Source organism: Aquarana catesbeiana, linkage group LG04 (genome assembly GCF_042186555.1).
Source record: "Aquarana catesbeiana isolate 2022-GZ linkage group LG04, ASM4218655v1, whole genome shotgun sequence".
NCBI classification, from domain to species: Eukaryota; Metazoa; Chordata; class Amphibia; order Anura; family Ranidae; genus Aquarana; species Aquarana catesbeiana.
The window spans coordinates 656,568,448-656,587,162 of NC_133327.1; the positions used below are offsets into that span (position 1 = coordinate 656,568,448).

General features: G+C 41.7%; 1 protein-coding gene and 1 long non-coding RNA gene across 3 annotated transcripts in view; one reads left to right on the forward strand and one right to left on the reverse strand.

Moving 5' to 3' along the window:
- EPAS1 (endothelial PAS domain protein 1) overlaps nt 1-18,715 on the forward strand; it is a 510,313-nt gene that overhangs the window by 201,277 nt on the left and 290,321 nt on the right. The gene's annotated exons all lie outside the window — the stretch shown is intronic.
- LOC141140935 (uncharacterized) overlaps nt 9,743-18,715 on the reverse strand; it is a 98,399-nt gene continuing 89,426 nt past the window's right edge. For both annotated transcript variants that reach the window (XR_012244023.1, XR_012244024.1), the window contains 2 exons: nt 14,730-14,849; nt 9,743-10,031 (listed from right to left, as the gene is read on the reverse strand). This is a non-coding gene — a long non-coding RNA (uncharacterized lncRNA). The remainder of the gene's footprint in view (nt 10,032-14,729; nt 14,850-18,715) is intronic.

Here is an 18,715-nt window from a genome sequence, read left to right on the forward strand (position 1 = left end):
CTGGATTCTCTTGCGATTATCGCAAAAGGCTGCTAGCGATAATCACGGTCTTCTCTCTGACTCCAGTTGACCGGAAAATTGAAAAAATGACGTGACGTCCTCAACAAAAACACACATAGCAAAAGAGTAATAAACCTTCATCAGTCCAACTTCTGAGTATGCCTAGAAACTCTTCTCTTGCCCTATGGAACCTTTATGTCAGAACTTGTATAAGCATAATGAAGGCAAATGCATATTATTAGTTCTACAGGTTTACTTTAACACTGACCTGAACAGTTCTTCCTTAACCAGTTTTGCAGGGAAGCAGACAGCAATAAAAATTTGACAGAGAGTCTAACCCTTACCCACTCTATCCAAAATTAAAACAGTTCTTCCAGTCTAGCAAGGCCTATCAAGCCTTTTTGGAGTCTAGTTTTTTTAATTTCATGTTTTTTTGGATTATTTTGTCATAATAGCCTTATTCAAACATTCTAGTTTCTCAAAAGACAGTTTTAAAATGCTCAGAAAAGAGAGGATGACTTCTTGATTAAGATCTTAAAAAAAAAAACCTCAACGTAATCCTCAAATGTCTTACAAATAACTTCTAGTTCACAGGAGAGATGAGTGTCCTATCTTTTACACTTGTAATTGGGTTTTCTGTAGAAGAGGTGTTGATTAATTTTGATGGCAGTTTACCGGCTTGCTAGATTACAGTAATATTTGGTAAGCATCACATTTCTCCCAGAACTCCAAGTAAAAAATTCTCCCTAATTTCTAGAAAACCCTTAGGACTCTTGGGTAACCTTTTTTGAGTGACTAATGCCATGAGTCACATTTGATTTGTTTTTCAAAATGCAATAATTTTTTTCGGCCTTAAAGCCCATCTCCTGACGAAAATAAACCAGTCCATCCCTTTCACACACTAACCCTTATAGTTTTTTTTTAAGGCTTCTTATGCCAGTTTAAACAACCGGAATCGACTGCCTTGTGAGCCGCCACAGTGTCCCTTCTGCTAGTGGGGACCCCATAATCCAAGTGGTGTAGTTCAGACCCACCACTGATCAGTCCTGTTGTTTCCCTTTGCCATTATGTCATCATGCCACAGCTTGAGTCTTCAGGGCACTTTAAGGCCAGCGAGCCAAAAGGACAATGGAAGGTGCCCACATCACTAGGCAGCAATGTTAACACAGATGAATGACCCCCACTCTACAAGAAGGAAGATAGAAGACACTGACTGCTACTGGAGAATTAGTTAAATGGGTAATGTCTGGGGGGTCCCTAGTAGGAGAGACTTTAAAGCGGTTGTATACCCTTTTTTTGTATTTTTACCTACAGGTAAGCCTTACCTTATAAGGCTTACCTGTAGGTAAAATGAATATCTCCTGACGTCAGTGGGGCATGCACTGTGAAGGTCCGGTTAAAGATCTGGAAGACGCTGCCGGAAAAAAGTCTCCCACGCGCGTGCGCGGGATTGACAAAATTGCGGCTCCGGAAACTCACAGCGCCGGAGCCGCGAACAAGGAAGACACGCCGAGGGGAAATGTCAGCTCCCTCGGCATGGACCAGGAACAGCTGCCAATGCCTCATTCTAAGGTATTTCATAATGAGCTAGTATGGGGTGCATACTAGTTCATTATGCCTTTTGCCTTACAGGTTTAAAAAAAGAAATACATTTGTGCGGGTATACAACTGCTTTCAGGCATTTCTAGATTGTAAGCTCTAACGAGCAGGTCCCTCCGATCCCTCCTGTATTGGTTTGTATTGTAAGTGTACTGTCTGCCCTCATGTTGTAAAACGCTGCGCAAACTGTTGGCGCTATAAAAATCCTGTATAATAACAATAATAATTCTCTAGCAAGGTAAATTATTAAGTGTGAAAGTTATTATTTCTGCAGTATGACCATAATGGAGAATTCCCCAAGATAAACATGCATTGTTTTTCTTACCAGATATAATCTCCCAATAAACCTTGAGATGTAATCTCCCAATATTTGGGAGATCTGCAATCCAATTAACCTAAATGACTATAAATGATTTCAATTAAGAACTTACAGAAATGTATGTTTAGATTTTATTTATTTAATACAATTAATGCAATATGTTTCAACTGTATTTTTATTAGTTTACCTTCTATGGAGGTGCAGTTTTGATTATAAGTGGAATGAGGCAAGCCATTTCATCTTTAGAGTGTATGTAAACCCTAACAATCAACTACTGTTATTGGCTTCCTTTTGTTCTGTTTAAATATACCATTGAAAGCGTTGACAGGTTGAGTGGCTGTGTTGTGTAAATTGCAGAACTGGATGGACTGAAATACATTAAAATAAAGAAATCGGTTGCTGTGGAACACTGGCCAAAAGTTTTGAGAATGACACAAATATTACTCTTCACAAAGCCTGCTGCCTCAGTTTTTATGATGGCAATTTGCATATACTCCAGAATGTTATGAATAGTGATTAGATCAGTGGTTCTCAACAGGCCAGTTTTGCAAGATAAGTGAAATACATCACAGGTGATATAATTTGCTGCTCAGTGATTGCAGTATTCTAGTCTGCATCTTCCCAAGGTAATACTTAAAATCTGGCCTGTTAGTGGGTCCCGAGGACTGGAGTTGAGAACCACTGGATTAGATGAATTGCAATTAATTGCAAAATCCCTCTTTGCCATGAAAATTAACTTAATCCCAAAAAAAAAAAAATCTACTGCGTTTGTGAAGAAGGCTTCAGGGCGCCCTGGGAAAGTCCAGCAAGCACCAGGACTGTCTCCTACAGTTGATTCAGCTGAGGGATCGGGGCACCACCAGTCCACAGCTTGCTCAGGAATGGCAGCAGGCAGGTGTGAGTACATCTGCACGCACAGTGAGGAGAAGACTTTTGGAGGATGGCCTGGTGTCAAGAAGGGCAGCATAGAAGCCACTTCTCTCCAGGAAAAACATCAGGGACAGAGATATTCTGCAAAAGGTACAAGGATTGGACTGCTGAGGACTGGGGTGTAATCATTTTCTCTGATGAATCCCCTTTACAATTGGGGCATCCGGAGAAGAAAAGGTGAGCACTACCATCAGTCTTATGCCATGTCAAAAGTAAAGCATCCTGAGACCGTTCATGTGTGGGGTTGCTTCTCAGCCAAGGAAGTGGGCTCACTCACAATTTTGCCTAAGAACACAGACATGAATAAAGAATGGTAAAAAACATCCCCTGAGAGTAGCTTCTCCCAACTATCCAAGAACAGTTTGGTGAGGAACAATGCCTTTTCCAGCATGATGGAGTATTTTGCCATAAGGCAAAAGTGATAACTAAGTGGCTTGGGGAACAAAACATAGAAATGTTGGGTCAATGGCCAGGAAACTCCCCAGACCTTAATCCCATTAGGAACTTCCTCAAGAGGCAGGTGAACAAAAAAAACCCCCACAAATTCTGAAAAACTCCAAGCATTGATTATGCAAGAATGGGCTACCATCAGTCAGGATGTGGCCCAGAAGTTTATTGACAGCATGCCATGGCGAATTGCAGAGGTCTCGAAAAAGAAGGATCAACACTGCAAATATTGACTCTTTGCATAAACTTCATGTAATTGTCAATAAAAGCCTTTGACACTTATGAAATGCTTGTAATCATACTTCAATATACCATAGTAACATCTGACAAAAAGATCTAAAAACACTGAAGCAGCAGACTTTGTGAAAATTAATATTTGTGTCTTTCTTAAAACTTTTGGCCACGGCTGTACTGTAAATAAAACTTAAAAGATATTGGCTATCAACCCTCAGGCCAAGCAAGCTGATCTACCTGTGTTCAGCCAACTTTAGCCATATGTATGGATGTATCACTTTCTATGCTTTAATGTTATACTTGAAGTGTAAAGGGTGATGTGAGGAAACCTTTGACACTTCCAATAGGAAATTCCATAAAAACGGTTTCACTGGGGAAAGGACATAAGCTAAGCAAAGGCTTCTTTGTATCTTGCTCGTTCAACAAGTTTTCTACTATAAAACATTTTTTTATTAGAGGATTAGTATATGTGACAGGTTGCCTCTTTGCAGGAAGACAGTTAAAAATAGTAACTGTAAAGGTATGGGAAAACAAAACATGGTGAATTACATTGTTTTTTTTTTGCAACTGGCTGCTTAGGAAAAAATGTCACTATTAATGTAACACGTTGTGTTTTATTCTGCAGGTGCTTGTCCACAGCAGCCCGGCCACTTTTTTTTGGTATCACCTGGAACACATAAGGCAAATTCAACAACTTTCCTTAAAAAAAAAAGCTCATGATATAATAGTATTGGATGAATCCATTTCAGTCACTCTATGTACATAGCGATCTATAGTTTAAAATATTGCCATAATCGGTCCAATAATTGCTTGTAAAATTTGGCTTTTCTTTCAATGGTAACAATTGCCTTCAGTGGTTGGATGTGGGAACTAAGTTGAAAATAAAAAGGTTGTTAGTAGGCACAGTTTTTATTTTGTTGAAAATGTCTTTATATGTCCCTTATTCCAAAAACACTGCTTAGATTCTGTCTGCTATCCAATTATGCAGAACACCTGCACAGTGCATTTTACTCTTCCCACCCACTGATGGCATCTGTAACATGGTGACAATGGAGCTGAGTGGCTGGAAGATGTCATTTCAATAGACATGCTGGAGTTACATCATCAGTTGCTGCCTCACAGTCTGCACACCTGAGAGAAGGCAGACAGGGGGCTGGATTTTCTTCAGTCCCAGCAATGATGCAGCAGGCTGAGAAGGGTCCTGGTGGTGGTTTCCCAAGGGGGATGAGGCCTGCATCCCAACCTCAAGCAGCAATAGATCTGGACTTGGTCCTATGCTCTCGCCAGCTTTTTGGAGTAGTGGATACGCTTTTCCATATAGCCAAGAAGAAAGAGAAGCTAGTTATACCGAAAGCTGAATTCTGGCAGAAGAAAACTATGTATGACAAGACCTAGAGTAGGTAAAGGACAAGTCTTCAGGTCTGAATTAAAGACTCTAGAGGAGGCAGTGAAAAAGTTCAAATGTTGGCTGCCTCTCTCGTGGAATGTAGTGGTGCGTTTAAAGAGAAATAGAACAAAGAAAGGTTCCGGCAAATGAGAAATGGTGCCTGTGCAAGTACCAGCCATTACTCCTGGATACAGGATTAATATCAGCAGTACATATAGGAGATGAGGAAGTGGTCTCAAGTAGTGACCCCTGTACTAAGCCTGTATCGGGATTTGCCATATTCGAGTCAGTATATGCTCCCCTTCCTCTCCAGCAGCCTGGATCATTTCAGGAAGCGGTTGAGGAAATTGGTGGCTCGCTATAGCTGATTGAGGAAATGTAATGTCCCTTAAGTAGCAGAAAATTTTGAATTTCCACCAACTCATCAGATGTAGATGAGGAGAATGTCTTCCTTTGGCCTGTAGGGAAGAAGGTTGTTAAAAAGCTGTTTTGTTAAAAACTGGTCAAGTTGTCATCAGTACTGTGGTGTCTGCAGCTGGACTACAAGAAGATGCTAGTGAAGAAATGCTTATGGATGACCTTCATTTAAATAATCTAGAAAGCGACCCTTTAAAGTTTTGGGATTTGGTCTTTTGTTTAATGGCGGACTCTATGCGGAGGGCAACCTGAAGTATTGCTTTCTGAACAACCAGGCTTGTCCAAGAGTGGAGTGTGGCAGGGTGAAGGAGACAAACTCGGACTCGGTGCCCTTTCAATGTAGAAGTTTATTAGCAGGTGGGAGGGGTTCTAGATACATATCTCTTTTCTTTCCTGCGTGACCGGGATTTTGACTCTTTTTCTAGTCCACTTAGTAGACTGTTAATGTGCGTGAAAAGTGCGGTGTCAGGTTTCCATTCGGAAAAAATGTCTTCCTGTTGAGGTGGTTGTGTACAACATTCTGGGTGGGGTTGGGAAGATGTTGGGGTCGTGAGAAGGATAGGTGGTGGCGGGAGGCCTGGACAAAAGTGTAGAGGAATGTTAAGTCTTTAAAGCTGCTGTCTATCAGTCTCTAAATGTGTGGCTTTTCTTTCTGTCCATTTATGCACCCTAGATTTTGGTAATATCAGATATTTGGAAAAAAGCTGCACGCTATGGTTAAATGTTTTAGCCTGGGTTATGTTTAGGTTAAGGTAGGGATTTGTGGTGCTTTATATTAGTATTTATATTGATTTTAAAAAAATATGGGGGGGAGGTGTATATATAATTCTATCTTTTTTTTTTTTCCTGTTTATGACATCTGATGTAGGCTTGTTTACATTTACATGATCAGTAGCTGTTCCGTGGTGGACATGGAAAGAGATGTTGCCAGCTGTGGATAAGGCAACAAGGGGGATGATGGACCTCTTATCACTGGTGGATAGCACATTAGAGGGCAGGTGTACTTTATTGAGCAAGTATTCTGTGCATACTTTGACATTACAGCAGACCCACAGTAGATGAAGTCCAATCCATGAAACTGTAAATATGGGGACAAAGGCACTAAACCCTCCTGAACACCAAATGTAATAGAGATCAATGTAAAAAAGGCTGGAGTTGGGTAGCTTAAAGAGGAACTGCAGTCTGCTCACATAACTTGTAACAAATACATCTTTGCCATTCTGAAGCTTCCCTCCAACCACTTTGCATATTATTTTATATATACTGTGATTCTGTACTTGCCAAATATGCTGCAGAAATCTCCCTCCACTGAGTCTGGCTGCAACCATTTTAACTGTGGGCAGCTGAAGCTGCTGCCTGTTCACTTCCTGGATTTACACAGACGCACACGAACACATATATACAGACACACACGAACACCTCTGCTTACCTGCTCATTTCTCTTCTGTGGATGAATACACATGGATCCCCGCCCTCATTCAGCCCCCTCCAGCTCTGCAGCTCCCATTGGCCCTCCTATGAATCACCCCCCCCCCCCCCCTTGCTGGCAAACTCTCACAAGAGAGAGAGCTGTGCATGATGTCATAAGCCTAGGCAGGTTACCAGACAAGAAAAAGGAAGTGGGCTGTATAAGGTATTTACTGGCAGAAAAAAATGTTTTACTATCCAAATTTAAAACAACAAGGGCAGATTTAATGGATGGAAAGATGGAAAAAATGACTGAAGAGCCGCTTTAAAGTGTAAGACCACCTTGCAGTAAAAAAATGTGCATTTATAATTTTTTGTTATACTGTATGAGCCTGCAAAGCATTGCACCTACAATTAGTGAATGATTGGTGCAATTCCAGGCTCCTGCAGACTCTTCCTGCAGCTCCCTACCTATACAAGGTACAACTCTCAGTTGGAGAGCTGGAGGAAGTGTTAATGGACTACAAGTGCAGTGATTGGCGTATTAGTATTCCATTGAGAACTACAAGTCAGTTTGTCGTGATGGAAGATGGGGCATGTAGTTCATTCATTCACAGGTCTTTATGAAAGAATGACATGGCTGTGCAGGAGGAGCCCTGCACAGCCAAGCCAATTTTAAGAGTGGCAGCAGCAGAAGGTGAAAAGAACCCACACACAGTCACTGGGGTGAGGAGTCCCATTTGCGCCATGTTCCATGTTACACCTTACATATGGGTGTAACGTGGAGTAAAAGATGGAGTTAGCCTTTAACAGTCAAGAACTACATGTATAGTAATATGCAAAAAAGTATATCAAAATTTTAAGCATATACCTTCAGATCATAGAATCGGCAACATTTTATTGTGAATTGAACCCTCTAGCAGGCCTAATGTGGCCAAGATGTAAAACATACTTTGGATAGAATTGTACAAAGTCCATTGACGTATCTCTTGTAGACACAGATTCCTATCTGTTCTAAATTTTTGCAGTTTAGTAACATACTAAATTTCAATATTACAGTCCACCCTGTTGAAAGCTTCATGTTGAGGGTACATTATCCTACGTCCTCCTTTGAAAGGTGACAGCCAATGATTTGCGCATCTCCTAGCTTTTATACCCAACTGTCACTGACAGCTCTGCTCACTTATGAATGGGAACCAATCAGAGTGCTTCCTGATCATGTGACTGTTATTGCTTTTTTAACTCTAATTTAACCCTTTCATGACTAAGCCTATTTCTGACATTTGGTGTTTACAAGTTAAAATCTGTATTTTTTGCTAGAAAATTACTTGGAACCCCCAAACATTATGTATATATTTTTTAGCAGAGAATCTAGAGAATAAAATGGTGATTGTTGCAATATTTTATGTCACACGGTATTTGTGCAGCGCTCTTTTAAACGCAATTTTTTGGGGAAAAAGACATTCATGATTTTTAAAAAAACAAAACAGTAAAGTTAGCCCAATTTTATATAATGTGAAAGATGATGTTACGCCGAGTAAATAGATAACAAACATGTCGCGCTTTAAAATTGTGCACACTCGTGGAATGGCCACAAACTACGGTACCTAAAAACCTCCACAGGTGACATTTTAAAAAAAAATAATGGTTACCAGGTTAGAGTTACAGAGGAGGTCTAGTGCTAGAATTATTGCTCTCACTCTGACGATCGTGGCGATACCTCACATGTGTGATTTGAACACCGTTTATATATGAGGGTGCAACTTCTGTACGTGTTTTCTTTGCTGCACGAGCTCGCGGGGATGGGGGCGCTTTTTTTTTATTTTTTTTTATTTCTTTTATTTTTATTTTTTTACATTGTTTTTTTTTTTTTTTGACCACTATTATTGCTGTCACAAGGAATGTAAACATCCCTTGTGACAGTAATAGGTGGTGACAGGTACTCTTTATGGAGGGATCGGGGGTCTAAAAGACCCCAAATCCCTCCTTTGCACTTCAGAGTATTCAAATCCATGAAAACGATGATTCTGAATACTGTATATTTTTTAAAAACCGGCGCCATTGGCAGCCGAGTAAACAGGAAGTGACGTGACGTCACTTCCGTGTATACAGAGAGAAGACTGGAACAAAGTCGTTTCCAGCTTCGTGCCAGTCTCTCTCTAGCCGCCGGAAAAGGCGGATCGATGATCGGGACTCCCGGTGGGACGGGAAGTCCGATAAGAGCGGCGGAAGGTGGCGGAAGGGGGGGATGTCCACTCCTGCTCCTCCGGGATAACAACTGATCTGCTTTTAGCCGCATCGGTTGTTATCCCTGGATAGCCGATCCCCGCTCTAAAAAATGGTCCCGGGATGATGCCGGAATGCAGCTGTGGGCATCATCCCAGCATAACCCCCGAAAGCCAAGGCTGCGTATCTCTCCATTCAGTATCTCTCATCCATTATTTTTAAGCATCTGCTAACAACCCCCTCTGAGAATACATGCCTGGGACAACACCAGTAGCCTTGGTTCCTGACGATAACCTGCATTCAGATAACAAAAGGTGTCTCCCATAAGCCGCACATCAGTGCAGACCTGCTTGTAATGAAGTGAAGGTAGTCTCAGCCTGGGCTCCCACCAGGCCATGCTACCAACGCGTTTCGCTTATGCATTCAGATAGTTATAGTATAACATGCCAGTTGAAAACGAACACCCTATGTTATCCTCCCTTACCTTTAGATTTTGCCACCTGCCTTCCAAATACCTACTACTGCCTGGTTTAAAATTCTATTACTTCTATGTATGATCAAGCATGTGAGACATGCCCTGCTCTGCCTCCAACTCTCCTCCTTAATATTTAGGCAGCCAATAAATAAGCCCAAGCACTGTCACATGGGGCAGGGATGCAGTGGGATCAGAGTGACAGCTTAAACATTCAAGGGCTAGTTAAAGCACAGAAGGGAGCCTATCCCCCAGTTGTTAACACAGAACCACACTGCAACTGAGCACCACAAATGAAAAAATGCTATTTCATTCATTTTTAATATTCAAAGCAAACTTCCCCACCCATCCATGTCTCCATGATTTTTTTTTTTGCTGTGAAATCACTTTAAAAACCACTCTGCTAGCATTTCTGGCATCGGCCATCTTAAGTAAGGGCAGATAATTCATGTAGCATTTACTTCCTGAAATCCATTTGCCCTTAGTTCAGGTATGCAGGCAGGAGGATGTGCTTAGTTGAGAAAACCCCTCCTCTCCTGAAGACTCCTGGGATGTATGACATCATTTGCCTCGGCATGGAAACCAGGAAGTAACTGAAGAAATGTAAAAAAAAAAAAAGAATTAAAACAAGTAAATATGACATACTTTGCTATCTATTTACTAATGCTAGTAGCATGGGGATTACAAATAGTCAATGTTGATTGAGAGAGTGGAATTCCACTTTAAGTGGCTTAGGTTTTTCTTTTTTTTCACTTGACCGGTTTGCTTTAAGACGGAAGTGAATTACACTTTCATGTAGTCCCGACACGCTGGTTTCAATTTCTCTCACATATTGCTTTGTATAATCATTTGCCCCAGCAGGCATACAATTGTGCTCTCACAAGCAGCCCTCCCAGCTGCCGGAGCTGATTGACAGGCCCTTACGGGTGGAGCCATTGCCAGATTCCAATAAAGAAGGGTCTTGGGAAAACGGTAAGGTAATTATTGATGGGCTGCAATCCACTAATCAGACAATTTGCAAAATGAATCCCATAGTCCCTTACTATATTAGCTCTCTTTCTTGTTTATGTTTATAGGGCACATTTACTACTTCAGTAACCTCCTGTTTCCCCACAGTCCAATTAAAGCTCTCTTAGGGTAATACATTAAAGGGAAGAAATATTGGAAGTGGCTTGTAATTAGTTTTGTTCTTGTCGTTGCCACATTGGCTGGCTGGTTGGGTTTTATACTCCGATAAAAAGAAAAAAAAACCTGGAATAAAAGGTAATGGAGTGTTTTACAGTTAGGAGTTAGAATGTTAACATGTTGTGGTTTTTCTTTCTGGTTCCTAAGCATTGTGTTTATAGATTGTTTAACAAGGCTTCAGCTTCCAATGTGGCTGGGGTCTGATGCTAGGTCGATTTTACACAAAGTTAGGCCAATGCTTTCTATTAAAACACGATTCCAGGTAATTGTGGAGAATTTGGCTTGTCTGATCGCTACTTCCTTCATCGATTGAACTTCGATTGCACACTGGCTGAACTCAAATCTGACTGCTGGTGGTTAATGCACGCACTGGCTGCTCTGCATTTTATTTTATTTTTTTAAATCGGAAATACACTATGAGGTACACATACTACTGAGGAAGAACCAATGAATAGGGACTACTCCTATGGCAGAGTTGAACGCAACAGTTACACTGTGTCCATACCATGCCTATAAGACCTGTTGAGACCTTTAACTGCAGCAACAGCATATTATATCAACCGCCACGAGCATATCAGATTACAACAGCATATTACATCAAGCTGTGACCACAAATTATATAAGAATTTCCTGCAACAACAAATTACATTATGTAACAGCACATCCAACTGTAGAATATTATTACTAAATAGGATAGTTACTATATTATTATATAACTCAGTAACACTGCAGGCCCCTTACCCAGATCCATCGTGTCTGGTTGCTTTGGGTTATACACCGATCAGCTATAACTTTATAAACATGAAAAAACAAAAATTGCAGCACTAATACCATGTTTCCCCGAAAATAAGTCTTATGCCCCGCACACACGGTCGGACTTTGTTCGAACATTCCGACAACAAAATCCTAGGATTTTTTCAGACGGATGTTGGCTCAAACTTGTCTTGCATACACACGGTCGCACAAAGTTGTCGGAAAATCCGATCATTCTGAACGCGGTGACGTAAAACGCGTACGTCGGGACTATAAACGGGGCAATGGCCAATAGCTTTCATCTCTTTATTTATTCTGAGCATGCGTGACACTTTGTCCGTCGGATTTGTGTACACACGATCGGAATTTCCGACAACGGATTTTGTTGTTGGAAAATTTTATATCCTGCTCTCAAACTTTGTGTGTCGGAAAATCCGATGGAAAATGTCCGATGGAGCCCACACACGGTTGGAATTTCCAACAACACGCTCCGATCGGACATTTTCCATCGGAAAATCCGACCGCGTGTACGGGGCATAAGTGTGATAATCGGGGAGGGCTTCAGCCCCTACCCCAAAAATAAGCCCTAGTAAAGTCCTTGTAAAAAAATGTAATCTGTTTTGTAAAAAGATTATACCGCATTGTGAAAAATATCTTATTTACGACGCCACTGGGCGCTCATGTGACCCGCTGGAGGTCTTCTGCTCTTCTATCGGCTGATGTCTGCGGACCCTCCCTCTGCAATGCTCGGAGCGGGCTGACGTCAGTGGGTAGCTTGCCCCTTTCCTCTGCAGTATTCGGAGGTAGCCTCCTTGACGGTTTTCCGAGTGTGGCTCGGGGTTAAATTTCAGTCCCATTAGCGGTAACCCCCGAGCCACACTCGGGATTGCATTGCAGGATCTTGGTGCGGCGTTACTTACCTTGTCCCCAGGATCCTGTGATGTCCCCCCGCTGTGTCTGCGGGCTGTCTCTCCTCCGAAGCCTCTCCGTGCCAGGCTCTGCTCCCTGCGAGCGCCGCAACGCACGGGGGCGGAGCCTGGCGGCAAATTCAAGAAAATGTACAAGCCATAACACATACAGTACTGTAATCTTACAGATTACAGTACTGTATGAAATTATTTCACATCCCTTTTGTCCCCAGTGCTTTGGCCCATGCCCTGCATGCAGTTTTATGTTATATATACTGTTCTTTCTGCCTGGAAACTGGAGATTGTCCATAGCAACTAAAAAGTGTCCCTTTACGTCAAAAGTGGCTTTAGACCAGCTAGAAAACAGCGATAGTAAATTAGAACACTTGCAGAATTGAGCGATAGTGATTCGTGGGGAAATTTATTTTATTATTATTATATTATTATTTTTTAAATTATTTATATTTATTTATTATATTATAATTTATGTTTTTGTGTTTCAAACTTCATCATACCCTGGATATCTATTGGACATTTGTTTGGACAGATTTAAGTGTGTTATTGTTAAGAATTACAGGCCTACAATATAAAACGCCAAATTTCCATGCAAAATAATTGTACCGCTTTCAGCACCTAAAATCCGAATTAATCATACCGCCTGGGAGGTTAAGAAGAAGAGCCGCTACGGTATAGGTAAGTGCCCAGCGGTTACAAAGGGAAGACGCACTGCACATTATACCAGTATAATCTTTTTACGAAATGGATTTTATATGTAGTAAGACCAATTTCCTCAGAAAAGTGGGACTTTCAATGGATCACAGACAGAGAGAATATAGAAAAATAATTGGATTTTTATTATTACATGAATAGACAACTTATGGTGAAAAACACAATACAAAGCATTGGATAAAACCAAGACATATACATGAAAAACACAGAATTAAAAGACCAACTATGAAAAAGCCCAGAAGCTGTCAGAACGGCAGACCATCCTGAAGAAGATAAAAACCATGTGTGTTTTTCGCAAACGCGTTGGATGGTCTGTCGTCCTGACAGCTTCTGGGCTTTGGTTCATAGTTGGTCTTTTAATTCTGTGTTTTTCATGTATATGTCTTGGTTTTATCCAATGCTTTGTATTGTGTTTTTCACCATGAGTTGTCTATTCATGTCATAATAAAAATCCAATTATTTTTCTATATTCTCTCTGTCTGTGATGTATTCAAAGTCCCACTTTTCTGAGGAAATTGGGCTTACTACATGTATATGGGGATGGGATCAACAGACAGTGTTCTATCGGCTAACAAAGGCAAATTTCTTTCTTTACATACATCATTTTATAAGGACTTTAACCAAGGTTTTTTGGGGGGGATTAAAATGGTGTCATAATTCTGATTCCTGAGCTGAAAGGGTAGAGAAGACAAGGGACACGAGCTTTAAAAAAATATATATTTTGTTGTTTTATTCCAGGTTTTTTAGAACATAGAGAGGGGTAAATGATACAGCACATGCCATACATAAATAAGACATCCCCTTAAAATAAGACCTAGTGTATTTTTTGTAGCCAAAATGAATCTAAGACCTGATCTTATTTTTGGGGAAACACGGTAGCGCTTTAAAACAAAATAGTCCATGAATATAAAAATAAAGTGCATAAGTCCTTCGTTGGGCAAAAATATATCTAGTAATGACCACCTTATGTATCAAAATAGTCCAAAGTGGTAGTCCATAAAAGTGCAATGCTCCTTTAAATATGTGAAAATGGAAGACGATGCCACTCACCAGACATAGGTGCTGTCTCAACCAAGAGAACAGCTCACACGCTTTTTGCACTGATCATGAAAATATGATTCTTCATATGAAACCACTTCTGACGTCTAGCGTTGTTGCCTCCTCCACATCATAACATATCCAACCAAACTAAAGAAAAAATCTCGTGGTGTAGTAAATTGTGAAAATTCAATAGGATAGTAAGGAGAATCACCCGTAGTAGTAAAAAATGTGAAAATGCTAGGGAGATTACTCTGCCATATATGGTAACATCTCGAAACGATGTAGAAAAAAATTCCGAGTTCCCTCGGAAAAAATGGGACTTTAAAGGCTCAAAGAGTGAACATATAGTTACAATAAAAACGTTATAGTTTTATTCGTAGAACAAAGATAGTTTTATACAGTACAAAAATATAAATTTATAAATGAGGTACATTGTTACTCATGGCGGAATCGCCTAATGATATTATTACAGTATACATGCAGAGGACGCATAAGCAAATCCAACGCGTTTCAGATTTCCGAGACTTCTTCAGGGAAATCTCTGCATGTGATATTGATATGGTCTAGAAAGATAATAAAAGTGTTTGTATCATATAAAACAGCACATATAATTGTATTTATCACATACATATCGCATAGATTTTGCAAGGAGTGGGTTCAAAGTGTGATACTCACAGAATGCCCCCACGTCTCGGCACCATCCGTCACATCATAAAAATAAAACCACCAAGCCATCCAACAGGAAGTAGGTAGAAAAAACCAGGGCAGATCCTGCTAGGCAGACACTGAGACCACCTGGCATCAAAAACAGAAGGGAAGGTGTTAAAAAAAATTATAAGAGTATGGATCAGAGCAACATATGATGTGTATAAAGGTATATGTGGGTAGTCTTGCAATAGAAGATTACATGCCCGGTATATTGGTATGCAAAACATGCTACACAGGTGTATATGGCAGAAATGACAGATAAGCGTTTATCCCCTCCTGCTTGGCAAATGTGCCTAAAATGTTCTGCAGAAGAATCTTTAAATATAAGAAGTGTATAGAAAATATTATAATTGACTGCTTTTATAAAGTGCAGCCGCATTAGAGAGATTAAATCTATTTACTGGCATGTGGGGAGAATGGAGAGCGTATCTTGTACCATGGGTGTTTTTCTCAACTCACCCTGTGTGGACTAATGAATCAGTGTTTGATATGTCTGACTTAAGACTTTAAATGGAGGAAGGTGATTGCTTGACCCCCCCCCACCCCGGTGAGTGTAAGGAGGAGGAACCCTGGGTCTCGGGGACCTTTGGCACGCAGCATACCACGGCCCACCGCCGAGAAGCGGCGGTGCGTGTGGGATGACGTCACGCGTCAGACACCTGCCGACAGGTGACTGGTTAGGGTGTTGCCAAGCAACACATAGGAGGAGGGAACAGAAGCCAGCCTCCCGGGGACACAACTGTGACTTCCAACCACACTAAGCCAGCATAAAAATAGCCGACACAGCTTCTGGCATACATAGAGGCCTGGAGCAGGATGTGCCTGGTGCTGCCAGGCACGCCCGCACCCAAACGAAAAAAAAAGGAAAAATATATGAACAATAAAATAAAATTACAAAATTTAATAAATTGCAAACTTGTGATGCCATGGATCCTGCCGCATAATGGGGACACACCAGAGTACCACCATCAGGAGCCCATACAAAGAGAGGTCATATAAATGAAATGATACATTACCAGAACCATAGTGTAGAGGAGGAAACTGGAAGAGGTTTGCAGGCACATTATTTTTCCATTCCTGCTGAGGTGAAGCCTTCTAAGAAAGGCTTGAAATTCATCGCCTCATTTAAACCTGGGAAGGTGGTGGCTCTGAGATGATGGATCCACCTCAGCTCCCTCTGGAAGAGAAGCTTGTTCCAGTCCCCTCCTCTGGGACTGGAGTAAACTCCAGAGTTTAAGTTTGGTTTTTCCTACATAGAATGAGCCACAATCACATAACAGGAGATACACCACACCATAAGTTTTACAATTGACATGATGTTTTGCCCTAAAAACTTGTCCGTTGGGCAGTTTGACAGATGGAGTGTTGTGCATGTACCTATAGTATCCACATGACCCTTATATGAAGGTGCCCTTATACTTGCAGGAATCTTTCCTTTTGGACCCCTTGAATTCGCTCTGTATGATCCTGTCCCTGATGGAGGTGGCCCTCCTGAACGTTTTGTGATAGTAACAAACGTTATTAGATTTGTGCATCACTCCCCCACATACAATGCAAACTCACCAGAGGGAGTAAGAAACCAAGCAATATGAAGCCCACTAGACTCAACAGGGATGGGTGGATGGATCCAAGCAATGCCTCCAATATTCTCTTAATCTAGGACTCTCAGTAAGATGGTTTTAGGGACAGCCGCTCACACCACAACATGATACCAGTAAGCAAGAAAACAAGGTATCGTAGTGTAGTACTTTTATTAACTTATGAAGCAGTAATACAGCAGCCACATAAAATGCTCATAAAACAGTAAAATTGCTGCTTGTCACTCACGTGTAACTTTATGACTAGCCACCTAATATTAAGTCCCCCTTTTGCTACCAAAACAGCCCTGACCCATCGAGGCATGGATCCCACTAGACCTTTGAAGGTATGTTGTGGTATCTGGCACCAAGCCATCAGTAGAAGATCCTTTAAATCCTGTAAATTGCAAGGTGAGGCCTCCATTGATTGGACTTGTTTTTCCAGCACATCCCACAGATTCTCCATTGGATTGAGATCCGGAGAATTTGGAGGCCAAGTCAACCCCTCAAACTCGTTGTTGTGTTCCTCAAACCATTCTTGAACCATTTTTGCAGTGTGGCAGGGTGCTTTATTCTGATGAAAGAGGCCACTGCTATCAGGGAATATCGTTTCCATGAGGGGATGTTCCTTATCAGCAGCAATGTTTAAGTAGGTGGTACGTGTCAAGTAACATTCCCCTGAATGGCAAGTCCCAAGGCTTGCCAGCAGAACATTGCCCAAAACATCACACCGCCTCCGCCAGGCTTGCCATCTTCCCATAGTGCATCTCTTGCACCTGGCCATTCACATGATGTAAAAGAAAATGTGATTCACAGACCAGGCCACCAACTTCCATTCCTCTGTGGTCCAGTTCTGATACTCACATGTCCTTTTTAGGTCCTTTTGGCTGTGGATACAGGTCAGTATGGGCATCCTGGCTAGTCTATGGCTACACAGCCCCACCCACAAAATCTGCAATGCCCTATTTTTTTTCAGCTTTTTTAAAATTTTTATACTCTTTATTAGACATTATTTTTCCCTTTTCTTTTTTAACACATCACACAGGAGTCACAGGGACGGGAATTGAGGGAAAATCCCCCCCAAAGGCATCCCAGAGAAAAGTAAAAATTGGACAGAAATTTTATTTTTATCTTTAAAAATGAAAACAATTTGGCTGGAGTTGGGCTTAATTAAAAGTGACCCAATTGCTAAAATTCAAATTGTAATAAATCTGTAACCTGAGTGTAAAGAAGAGAAAAATACCCCTCCTGCTTCTCAAGCTTTTGACTGCTGCTCTGGTCAATAAAAAAAGTTGTCTGAAGTCTTCTTCAGAAACTGATCCTTCCGGGATTGTTGACTTCTTGGTTGACACTCCCAGAAGTGTCAGTTTCTGAAAAAGACTTCAGCCGACTATTGGTTGATTTTGCCGAAATCCTTATTCGCCACCATGACCCGTAGTGACAGGTGACAGCGGAAGGAACCACTAAGCACAGCGAGGAGATCAGGAGATTCCCGGAAGTGTCGGTTTCTGAAGACTTTGGCTGACTATTTCTCTTAGCAGCGGTGCGATCAGCAGGAGAGGTAAGTATTTACTCTCTTTTTTCCAGTTATCCTGCTTATTTCAGTGTGCATTTTAGCAACTGGGCTAATTTGCACATCACTTTAACTACTTGCCGCCCACGCTGTAGCCGAAAGAGGGCTGCAGCATGGGCTTTATTTGCCGGGAGGGCGTCCATGGATGTCCTCCCAAGCAAGCGCAGTCAGCATAACTCTGCGGGTCACGCGCGGCGCGGCGCGCTCTGTGATCACCAAGTCTATGAGACTCGGCTGATCACAGATCCGAGTAAGGGGTCGATCCCGGCCCCTTACCACATGATTAGCTATCAGCCAATGACGGCTGATCACGTGATGTAAACAGAAGCTCGGTAACCTTTTTTTTTTCCTCGTGCTATCAGCGTGAGGGGAAAAAAAAGCCGATCACCGGCTTCTGTCAGAGGGACATCGGTCCCTCACTCAGAAAGCCGTGGCTGTGCCCACCAGTGTCACCTGCCAGTGCCCACTGTGCCACCTACTGGTGCCACCTATCAGTACCCACCAGTGCCATCTACCAGTGCCCACAGTGCTACCTACCAGTGCCCACAGTGCCACCCATCGATGCCCACCTGTGCTGCCAATCAATGCCCATCAGTGTCTAATAATCAGTGCCACAGATCAGTGCTGCCTATCAGTGTCACCTGCCAGTGCCCATTAGTGCCACCTATCAATGCCACCTATCAGTGCCCATTAGTGCCGCCTTATCAGTGCCTATCAGCATAGCCCATCAGTGCAGCCTCATCAGCGCAAATCATGAAGGAGAAAAAATTACCTGTTTTCAAAATTTTATAACAAACTATGAA